Below are 11602 nucleotides of genomic sequence, written 5' to 3'. Positions count from 1 at the left end.
GGAAATAATCAAACGAATATATGTAAAATATAAGCCCAGACACTGAAAAGTACAATGAAGAAGACAAAACAATAAAGTAGGTTAAGAGAATAATAAATTAGGAGCTAATATTTTAGATGGCAACTGAGAAGTCTTCCCTGTGGTATCATTTGAAGAAAGTAAAATATATAATAACTTAAATATTGTGGGGGAGCTTTCCGAGGGAAAAAAATAAACCCTTGAGTTGTAAGCATGCTTAGGGCGTGCAGGGATTAACAGAGAAACAAGTGTAACTTGAACATTATAAAGTGAGAATAAAAGCCAGAGATGCCAGTAATTGATGCCAGATTCCACCGGGCTATAGATTATGGCAAAGGTTTTGCATCTCCTTAAAATCTAGCAGATGTCATTGAGGTGTTTTCTTTATGATACTGACATGAAACGAAACTGTTCCAAACAGGAATTATTGTCAGGGACCAGAGGCAAAGGACAAAAAAGCAAATAGATTTTGCAGAACTATTCCAATAATCCAGGAAACTGTGGAAGGTGGTTTAGACCAAAGTAATAGTCAAAATAGTGAGAAGTGGTCAAAATCTGAATATATTGTTTCCTTATAGCATACATATATATGAAGGGTAAGCCAGAAAAGGCTTATGAAGTTTAACTCCAAGGTTTTTGGCCTTGTGAGAAACAAAGAATGAGTATTTTTTTTAACTTTTATTTTAGATTTGGGAATACATGTGCTGGTTTGTCATATATGTAAATTATATGTCACAGGGATTTGGTGTACAGATTATTTTGCCACACAGGTAATAAGCATGGCACTGAATAGGTAATTTTCTGATCCTCCCTCTCCTCCCATCCTCTACCCTCCAGTAGGCCCCAGTTTCTGTTGTTCCCTCTTTGTGTCTATATGTACTCAATATTTAGCTCCCATTTATAAGGGAGAGCATGCAGTATTTGATTTTTCCTTCTTGTATTAGTTGCCTTAAGATAATGGTCTCCTGCTCTATTCATGTTGCTGCAAAGGACATAATGTTATTTGTTTTACGACTGTGTAGTATTCCATGCTGTATATGTGCCATATTTTCCTCATCCATTCTACCATTGATGGGCAATTAGGCTGATTCCAAGTCTGTGCTATTGTGATTAGTGCTGTGGTGGACATATGCATGCATGTGTCTTTATGATGAAACGATGTATATTCTTTTTGTTATATACCCAATAATGTGATTGCTGGGTCAAATGGTAATTCTGTTTAAGATCTTTGAGAAATCCTCAAATTGCTTGCATAATGGCTGGACTAATAGAAAGAGAATGAGTAAGTTTAGGGAGAGAGGAATTACTGAATGATGTGAAGTGAGATGAGAATGTTAATAATGGGGGAGTTTTTGGGAAGATAAATCAAGAGTCCAGTTTTGAATATATTATGCCTGAGATGTCTACTATACTTCCATGGGAAGATATCAAGTAAACAATTGAATATTTATGCTTGGATTTCTGGAAAACTTCGGCTTTGGAAATTTTTTTAAAACCTGAATTTAAATTTACTGCACTTGCATAGTCTATCTAGGAATCAAGAATAGAGAGGGGGAAAAAAGTCTCCAGGACTGAGCTCTGCAGTACTCAAGAACTAGAAATCGAGGAAAGGAAGCACATAGGCCACAGAACCCTGAAAGCACAGCAAGCGAGAAAATAAGCATCAGGAAATTTTTCAAACTAGATGAGTAATGTGTCTCAAGTATAAAGGGATGATCAACAGATCAACAGAAATAATATCAATAAACATACGAAAATATTTTCAGAAGAGACATCGGTACATAAAATTTTTGAAACAGATTATACTGAGAAAAATTAACCCAATGAATAAAAGATAATGAAACAGAATAGAGTACTTGATACTAAAATTTGCTATTGATGCAATTATTGGTTAATACAAGGTTGTAGGATAAAACACTAGTAGTGATTGAGTCAAAGTGTAAGACAAGATTTTTGAAAGTGAACAACTGAGACATCTATCAGAAACCAAGGGCATACTAATTAATATGTTTTTAATTTGTCAACGTTATATTTGTCAACTGGACCAGATTTAATCAACAGCAGAGAAGATAAACATTAGTGGAACATCTATACCTTGATATACGCTAAAGCCAAATGCTGAGAATAAAAACATGTATAATGCCTTTTTTTAAAAAATGAAACTATTATTCTCTTTGGGAAGAGGTGGAAGAGATGTGCAGAAGAAATTTTAAAGAAAGAGAAGAGGAAATTGATGGTTTGGCATTTTAATTCTCTGTTTTTAATGATCTGTTTTAATGATGTCTAGTAAATTTTATTATGATTTATATTCATAAGTTCTCTCTTCAAATACGTTACACACAATTCAGGACTACTTTACTCATTGGATGGTATTATTGATAAAAAGTGAGAAAAATATATTTGAAACAATAGCCATTAACAAAGAGTTGATCATATAATGGGTATTGTTAATATACCTTTTTAAATACTTCAATAGAATTTGTTAAAATATGATTAACATATAATTCATCAATTTTGTATTCATCAGTTTTATATATTTCAGTTTTTTAATTCATTAATCTCTGATTTTTAAATTTTTAGCATTATGTTAATAAATGTGTTGACAGTGGAAAAATATTAATATTTATAAACTTTTTATTATAGCATACAATTTTGCATTCATGATAAGGACTTCTATCACAACTCTCAAAATATTTACTTTTGAATGAGAGTAATAGTATGCACCATTTTTGTGTATTATACAGGTTAACACATGTTATATTAACTCAAAATCACAGATATATTTTGAGCAGTGGTGTCTAAATCAGTAGTGTGTTTATCAAGAGAAATCATAGTATACTTTACTCAATATAGTTTCTATTTTAGTATCAATGAGTATAAAAGTGAATATTTTTACTTTCTGAAAAAAGTGGAAATAATTTAAATATTGGAATATCTTATATAGCAAGTGGTCATATGACAAACACATGGTAAAATTAGAGAAAAATCGTTATTCAGCTACTATTATATAAAAGAAACTTGCCTCAATTACTTTAATTATTTTTTCACATAAGAAATATGGCCAACATGGGATGTGTGGACTATGTAGGTAGCATAGGAAATACAGGTCTTAAAATATGCAGTGCCAGATGCTAGACCATAGAAAACTCATGCAGTAATCAGGTATGTAGAATTGCAAGCAATGTTTTAGCTCTTATGAATGCCTAGATAAAATGAGTATTCTCACATGTCAGAAATATACTTGATAATGCAGTACATACAAGTTTATATGCATCATACTTTCTTTTTCCCATATGAATTGTGAAAAACAAAATTTATCAGAAATCGTGAATGGAGGCTCATAATATAAGCTGTAAATACATGTCTGTGTGAGGTAAAAAAAAATTAATAACTCCCTACATTATGAACATATCTGACACATCAGATCCTAAAGGTTCTGGTGGTTCTACTCACAGTAAAATTGTCTAAATAGAGAAGTATTCGGGCTGGGCACGGTGGCTCATGCCTGTAATCCCAGCACTTTGGGATGCCAAGGTGGGTGGATCACCCGAGGTTGGGAGTTCCAGACCAGCCTGACCAACATGATGAAACCCCATCTCTACTAAAAATACAAAATTAGCAGAGTGTGGTGGCGCATGCCTGTAATCCCAGCTACTCAGGAAGCTGAGGCAGGAGACTCACTTGAACCTGGGCGGCAGAGGTTGCGGTGAGCTGAGATCGCACCACTGCACTCCAGCCTGGGCAACAAGAGTGAAACTCAAAAGAGAGAAAGAGAGAGAGAGAGGAAGGAAGGAAGGAAGGAAGGAAGGAAGGAAGAAGGAAGGAAGGAAGGAAGGAAGGATTGATTCCGGGGATAAAACTTCAAATGTTTATTATAATTCTTTACATGTTGTAAAATAATCTAATTACATTTAAGTTACTCAACAGACTATTTATTTGAATTGTTACATTATCTCTGCGAATTTTATGGTCTAAGTTCAGAAAAAAAAAGTTTTCTAAATGCTCCACAATACTAATAAAAATGAAGACCAACCCACTAGAAAAAAAAAAAAATCCTCCTTACTTTCTCCTCAAAAACAATACTACAAATTTCTTGACATAAAAAGAAGAGAAGAATGAGTATACAGCCAAAAATGTACAGAAAAAATATATTACAGATTTGTGTTGAGAGTTATGAAGTAAAAATATTGTATTCTTTTATTCTGAATTGGTAATGTTTGTGCCATGCGTCACTTCACTGAAGCAGTCTGTAATCTGTTGTAGTCTGTTTTGTCACTTTAAATGAACCAAACACATAATTTAATTCATGGATTTATATCATTAAATCATATGAACTTCAAGGCCTCAAGCATGGAAGAGGACCTGGCATCATGGAAGTAAAGCTCATCATCAGTTCTAGGTCCTCATTTTACTTGCTCTGTCTCAGCAGCATTTGCTGGGTTGATGACTCCTTTCTCCTGGATATACTCTCTCCATTTGACTTTGAGGCACAATACTCTCAAGGTTTTCATCCAACCATAGTCCTAATTATTTCTGTATTTAGACCCAATCCTTAAGAGATTTTGTCCAGTCCTAGGACTGGATCAATATCATCAAAATGCGGCACAGTTGTTATTTTGGAATACCCAAAGTTTCATTACCAGCCAGATCTCTCCATGATCTCCAGGCTTCTATACACTACTTTCTACTCTGCATTTCTATGTGGGCACCTACTCGGCATCACAAACATAATATATCTCAAACTGAATTCCTGATCTTTTCACCAAAATCACTCCTTTTTCAGATATCCAGTCTCAGGTAATGGCACCTCCTCACTTGTTCTTCTTGCCCTTGTCTTTGCATCATCTGTGATTTTTTGCAGTCTCTCCAAAATGTCAGGCATACTTCTTCCTCAGAATAATGGAATTTGCGCTGCCTGTGCTTGGATTACTCTTCCTCCAAATATAGACATGAATTAAGGCCTTACAATTAAAATCTTTGTTCATTCAAATGCTATCTTCTGAATAAGGTCTACCTTACATATTTAAAATTGAACCTTCTATGTCAACAGTACTTAATTCTTTCTCATGACTTATTTTTTCTACCTCACAAGTAAATTATAGATTATATTTATGTATTTTGTTATGGTGCTTTTTGTGCATATAAATAAATACATATATATTTAAAAGTAATGAATATATCCACATATATCTCATCCATATCTATATACACACATATAACATGTGTGTTTCTCTTCTCGTTAGAATAAGGTTGAAATTTTTTCTTTGATTGTTGTTGTGTTAATTACTGACTTCCCTGTAGAGTAATTCTTTATACCTTGTACACATGACTCCCTAAATAAATAAGTCTTGAACTGATGTTGAATGCATTTAAAATATTGTTCATATATTTATTTCCCTAAAGTTTGCTTTTTTAATTATACATCCTTATTTTAAAGATATGTCACTTAATGTTCAAAAGGTTTCAAAAAAAGGAGTCATTTAACACATCTATAATGAATGAATCATTGTAAATAATGTATTCCAATTATTCACTTGGTGTGATGTTAATAAATTCTCTAAAATTATGCCTACATAATTTTGTATTATTAAAACTAAATAGCAGCAGTAGAAACATTATTCGATCATATAATAACATGCACCATACAATTTCTCTTTGTAGGCCACATATTAACAAAGTTTATGACTATATCATCCATAGCAAGATAATTACAACTCTGGGGGTGTCAGGATATAACTAAGAAGAGTTTCTCTCTTGTTATCTCTGAATGAAAGACTATCTGAGAGATTGCATAACTAGGGCTAATGCAGTATTACAGATCCAATTCAGGCTTATTTCAATGATTGTCATAGAATTCAGTTACTGGAACAACAGAGAAAATTTATAATTTATTCTTTATTTATTATAGTATATCTTTGTAAAATAGTTATCAAGTATACTTATCCATTATATTCCTGCTTACTTTAACATCTCAAATAATATATCCATCACTCTAGGCAAGATAGTCTCAAGGACAAGTGTATTCGATTTGTTTTAGTTCACGAATTAATTTATTCATTTGAAAAGTATTCTAATGTTTTATTCCAAACTGTTATTTCCTAACAGACATCTTTAAAATCATTATTTAATTAACATAAAAATTGTCTTAATACTTCCTTCCGAAAACTATTTTTTATTCATCTAATTTTCAGGTTACCTTTCAGTAATATTTTATTTTTATCTTCTTTTTAGCAGAAATATAATGTAAATTTCTGTTTCGAAAGCATACTTTATGTAAAAATGCCAAAAAAGAATGAAACGGGCCGGGCACGGTGGCTCACGCCTGTAACCCCAGCACTTTGGGAGGCAGAGGTGGGCGGATCACGAGGTCAACAGATACAGACTATCCTGGCCAACATGGTGAAACCTCGTCTCTAGTAAAAATACAAAAAATAGCGGGGCGTGGTGGCAGGCGCCTATACTCCCAGCTACGCAGGAGGCTGAGGCAGGAGAATGGCGTGAACCCGGGAGGCGGAGCTTGCAGTGAGCGGAGATCGCGCCACTACACTCAGCCTGGCGACAGAGGGAGACTCTGTCTCAAAAAAAAAAAAAAAAAAAAAAAAAAGAGTGAAACTCCTAAAGTCGTATGATCTTAGGAGCGACCAAAACATCAAAACTATTCCAGATTTTTTTCAATAGCATACATTATCTCTGCTTGTAGTTAACTTGTCCGGTTTTGTAATGAAATTTATCACATTCTAATAAAATTAATCAACTTTCATTCTTTTTCTATTTCCAGAACTACTTACATAAAATAGGGCATATTCATACTTCAGAATCTTGTTAAACACATCCATTACATTATCTGGGCTTGAATATTTTTGAACATTATTCCGATTTCTCTAATGTTTATTCAAGTTTTTTACGTTTTCTTTACCAATTCAAGCTTTTTGTGTTTCTTCAAAAAAAATTACGTATCTTATGTAACTCTCCAAATTTATTGGGATATTAATATTCATAATATTTATTAAGGTTTAATCTCTTATGGCTGTAGCTATTTTCCACCTTAGTTTAACATTTTTATCTGAAACATCTCTTTTTCCCTAACGATTCTTGTTAAATATTAGTTTAAATTACTAATATATTTTGAAGTACTGCCTTTCAATTGTATTAATCTTTTTAGCTATTTATTTGATTTATATCTAATATTTTGATTATTGCACTTCTCCTGCATTTTTCTGCTTACATTTTTGCTTTTGTCAACTTTTGATTTTAAAATTTTAGTTTACTGATGCAAGCTTTTTCTTTTATAGAAATATAAAGTTATTTTTTCTTTGAGATGTAGCTGTGTATATTCCGCTACCTATTAATAATATCATACCCTTTGGTTGACAAATTAATCCAAAACTGTGTAGATTAAAACCACAAACATTATCCTAGAATTCCTATGGATTAGAAATCTTGTGTGGCTTAGCTGGCCGAAAGTCTCTCACAAGATTGAAGTCACGCTGTTGGCCGGGCCCTCTGTCTCCTCTGAAGGCATTAATGGGAAGAATCTGTTGTGAAGTCTACTAACATAGTTGTTAGCAGAATTAGTACAACTAACAACATAGTTGTTAGCAGAATTAGTACAACTAACATAGTTATAGCAAGGTCCTCATTTCCTTGCTAAGTTTCCCTCTCTCTAGGGCAACATATGGTATGATAATTTGTCTCCACAGAGCAAGCGGTGAGAGAGAGCGAGTAAAAGAAAAGCCAGGATCTTGTTTAACTTAGTATCAGAAATAATAGGGCCGGGCGCTGTGGCTCACACCTGTAATCCCAGCACTTTGGAAGGCCGAGGCGGGTGGATCACGAGGTCAGGAGATCGAGATGATCCTGGCTAACACAGTGAAATCCTGTCTCTACTAAAAATACACAAAGTTAGCTGGACGTGGTGGCGGGCGCCTGTAGTCCCAGCTACTCGGGAGGCTGAGGCAGAATGGCGTGAACCCGGGAGGCGGAGCTTGCAGTGAGCCAAGATCAGGCCACTGCACTCCAGCCTGGGCAACAAAGTGAGACTCTGTCTCAAAAAAAAAAAAAAAAATCATTTTGCCATATCTTGTTACTGAAAAATGTGTCCCTGGCTCTAGCCCACAGTCAAAGATACAGGATTACCCATGTCATGGATATGAGGAGGTTGTGATCACTGGGAGCCTTTTTGAAACCCTACCACACCATGTTTTATTAATTTTGACATACTTTCTTCAATTGACATTCCACCCTAAGTGTCTTATATTTTGCCAAGGATTATTTTTCTTTACCTCAAGAATAATTTGTTTATATTTTTATTTAAATTCTGGATATATAGAATTTTTAAAGCTATTGAAAGTTTATTGTTCCTGAATTTCTTACTGTATAAACTATGAATTCCTGACCTCAAAATTGTTATGGTTGTCACTCTTCATTCCTTTGTTCCTCTTTCATTCAGCATATGTCTCCATATGGCGTTTATACTGATTAAATATATCTTATATTGTTATAGCTGACAGATTTATGTGATATTATGTACCTCCTTTTAAAATGATCCTAATATATCTAAAATATTGCAATAAAGTTAAATAACTCTTTATAATCTCTAAACATTGAACACTTTGAAAGAGAAACCCTTACAAAATGCTTCAATAGTTTCAAATTGCCTTGTGTAATAGGAGATGATTTAAAGTTACTGAAGCACTGTATGTCTTTTAAATGTTTCGGTTTAGAATTGAATAAAAGAGTATTTGAGAATGTATTCATTACTGAGCAAATATTACATAAATAATTTCGGATGTGGTCCTGGAGCCTAAACAAAAAAGCGAAGAATAAATAAAAAATTTAATGAGTCAGAAATAAACTTCAAAATACTTTTTGTTAATATGTGTAGGGATAGAATAAATTCATTCCTATTTTGAAAATTTACCTAATATTTTCTATAATAAAGAGAATTTTCTAGTCATCCAGTATTGGAGAAAAAATACTTCTTTAATCAATTTGTCCAATTTTTCCTGAAAATGTGTATTGCCATATAATTAAGAAAGAAAACAGGTTAGATGTGTATAACACTCTAATTTCTAATGAAAAGTTATGGCATTTACATTTAAATGCATGAAACAGTTCTTAAAAATCAAGCACTAATAAGCGTTATCTTCAGTTGTGAAGTAGCTTGGGACAGATTCAATTTGGATTGAAGACTAGACTAAACCACACAAAAGGAGTTGAATTTAGATAATTTTCACTTCAACTGGCCAAAGTTGGCAGGCCCTACTGAAAATCTGTATCCAAAAAAAAGCACTTCAGGGATTTTTAAAGTGCTTCCTACAGATTTAATTATAATAGTTTCTAAATACCAATTTTCCACTTATTCTAAGCATTACTTTGTACAACATTGCATACATTTTTCTAAAAGCAAGAAAAACATTCTGTGGATTTTTAAATGTAAACATGCTAGGTTTTTTGTGAAAGATGGTAAATTGAGCATATCTGTTATCTTCGCCCTTTCTGAAATGCTACTAAAATGATTTGTGTGGAATTGCAATAAATACTGGGAAATCCTGTGAATCTTTTACCCAGTTTTCCCTAGTTCAACTATTTGCAAAACTCTATATTACAATACCACAACCAGGACATTGACATTGATAAAATCAATATTCATAAGGTTTGCTTTCCTTATACAACAATGATTCCTCCTATTGCCTTTCATAGCAACGTCACTTCTCTCCTATTGCCATACTGAACAAATCTATTCTCCAATTACAAGATTTTGTCATTTCAAGAATGTTATGTAAATGGAATCATACACTGTCTAAACCTCAGGACTATTTTCTATTACTCAGCATAATTCTCTAGCGATTTATCCAGGTTATCAATATTCCATTGACTTTTTTGTTGAGTAGTATTTCATGGTATGGATTTGACCACAATCACTTGTTGAGGAATATCTGGGTGTTTTCTAACATAAACCTATTATAAATACAGCTGCCGTAAACAATTATGTACAGGGTTTTGTAGAAACATAAATCTTTTCTTGATAATTTGTCTTTTTATATCAATAGAAACCTTTTTTTTTTTTTGCAGAGCAATAGATTTTAATGTTGATTTTCAATTCACCTTTTATTTTGTCCATATTATGGATGCTTTCAGTGTCAATTGTGAGACCTCTTTGCCTATACCTAAATTTTGAAAATTTTTCTCCAAGGTTTTCTTCTAAAACTTTATAGATTGACATTTTATATTTAAATACATCATCCATTTGACCGTTTTCATGGCAGGTAGGATATTAGCCAAAGTTTTGTTTGTTTGTTTGTTCTTGTTTTGTCTTTCCTATGGATATTCCATTGCTCTAGCACCATGTGTTGAAAACGCTTTCTCCCATTCAATTGTGTTTGCAAGTATAGCAAAAATGAGCTGGGTATATTTGTGTGGATCTATTTCTATTATCTCTTATATTTCAATGATCTATTTCTTCATCAATATCATACAGTCTTAATTAGTGTAACTTTATAATAAATTTTGAAATTCAGGCCAGGCACAGTGACTCATGCCTGCAATTCTTGCACTTTGGGAGGCTGAGGCAAGTGGATTAGTTGAGGCCAGGAACTCAAGACCAGCCTGGCCAACACGGCAAAACCCTATGTCTACGAAAAACACAAAAATTAGCTAGGTATTGTGGTGCATGCCTGCAATCCCACCTACCCTGATGACTGAGGCACAAGAACTGCTTGAACCTGGGAGACAGAAGTATCAATGAGTCAAGGTCTTGTCACTGCACTCCACCACGGGAAACAAAGCAATCTCAAAAAAAAAAAAAAAAGAAAAAGAAAAGAAAAAAGAAAGAAAAAATTGAAATTGAAACTGATTCCCTCCACTTTATCTGCTATTTCAAAGTGGTTTTAGCTATTCAAACCCATTTTCATTTGCATATAAATTGTAGGATGATGTTCTCTGTGTAATTTTCTGAGATTTTGCTAGGAATTATGTTAAACATATATCAATTTGGAGACAATTTAGATCTTTACTATGTTGAGTCTTTCAATCCATGAACACAGTATGCCTCTTCCGTTACTGAGCTATTTTTTCCATTTCTTTGATCAGCACTATACAGTTTTCAGCATTCAAGTCCTGTAAATGTTTGCTAAATTTACATATAAGCATTTCATTATTTTTAAGTGACTGTAAATTCTATTATATATCTAGCTTTATTGTCTGTGTATCCACTGAGAGTATAGAGAATGTCTGTCTTGTTTCCTGTGACCTTGATTAAGTTACAGTAACTTATGAATTCCAGAAGGTTTTTTTGCTTGTTTATTTTCACCTTATATTACTTAAGATTTTCTACATAGACAATCATGTTTTCTACGGATAATACAGTTTTATCTCTTCTTTCCATGTCTGTGTGTGTGTATATGCAAATGTTCTAGGTTATTTCCATATACATATATATGCATTTTAATTTTGTTTCTTGTATTATTGCACTTATTAGAATTTCCAACATCATTTTAAACATCAAGATGGAAGTGAAGTCTAAGCCTTATTCTTGATCTTTATGGGAAAGCATTCAGTCTTTGACCAATACTATGATGTTAAC

Source organism: Trachypithecus francoisi, unplaced genomic scaffold (genome assembly GCF_009764315.1).
Source record: "Trachypithecus francoisi isolate TF-2019V2 unplaced genomic scaffold, Tfra_2.0 Lachesis_group18, whole genome shotgun sequence".
NCBI classification, from domain to species: domain Eukaryota; kingdom Metazoa; phylum Chordata; class Mammalia; order Primates; family Cercopithecidae; genus Trachypithecus; species Trachypithecus francoisi.
The sequence above is the reverse complement of the archived record's forward strand: the minus strand, read 5'-3'. Positions refer to the sequence as shown.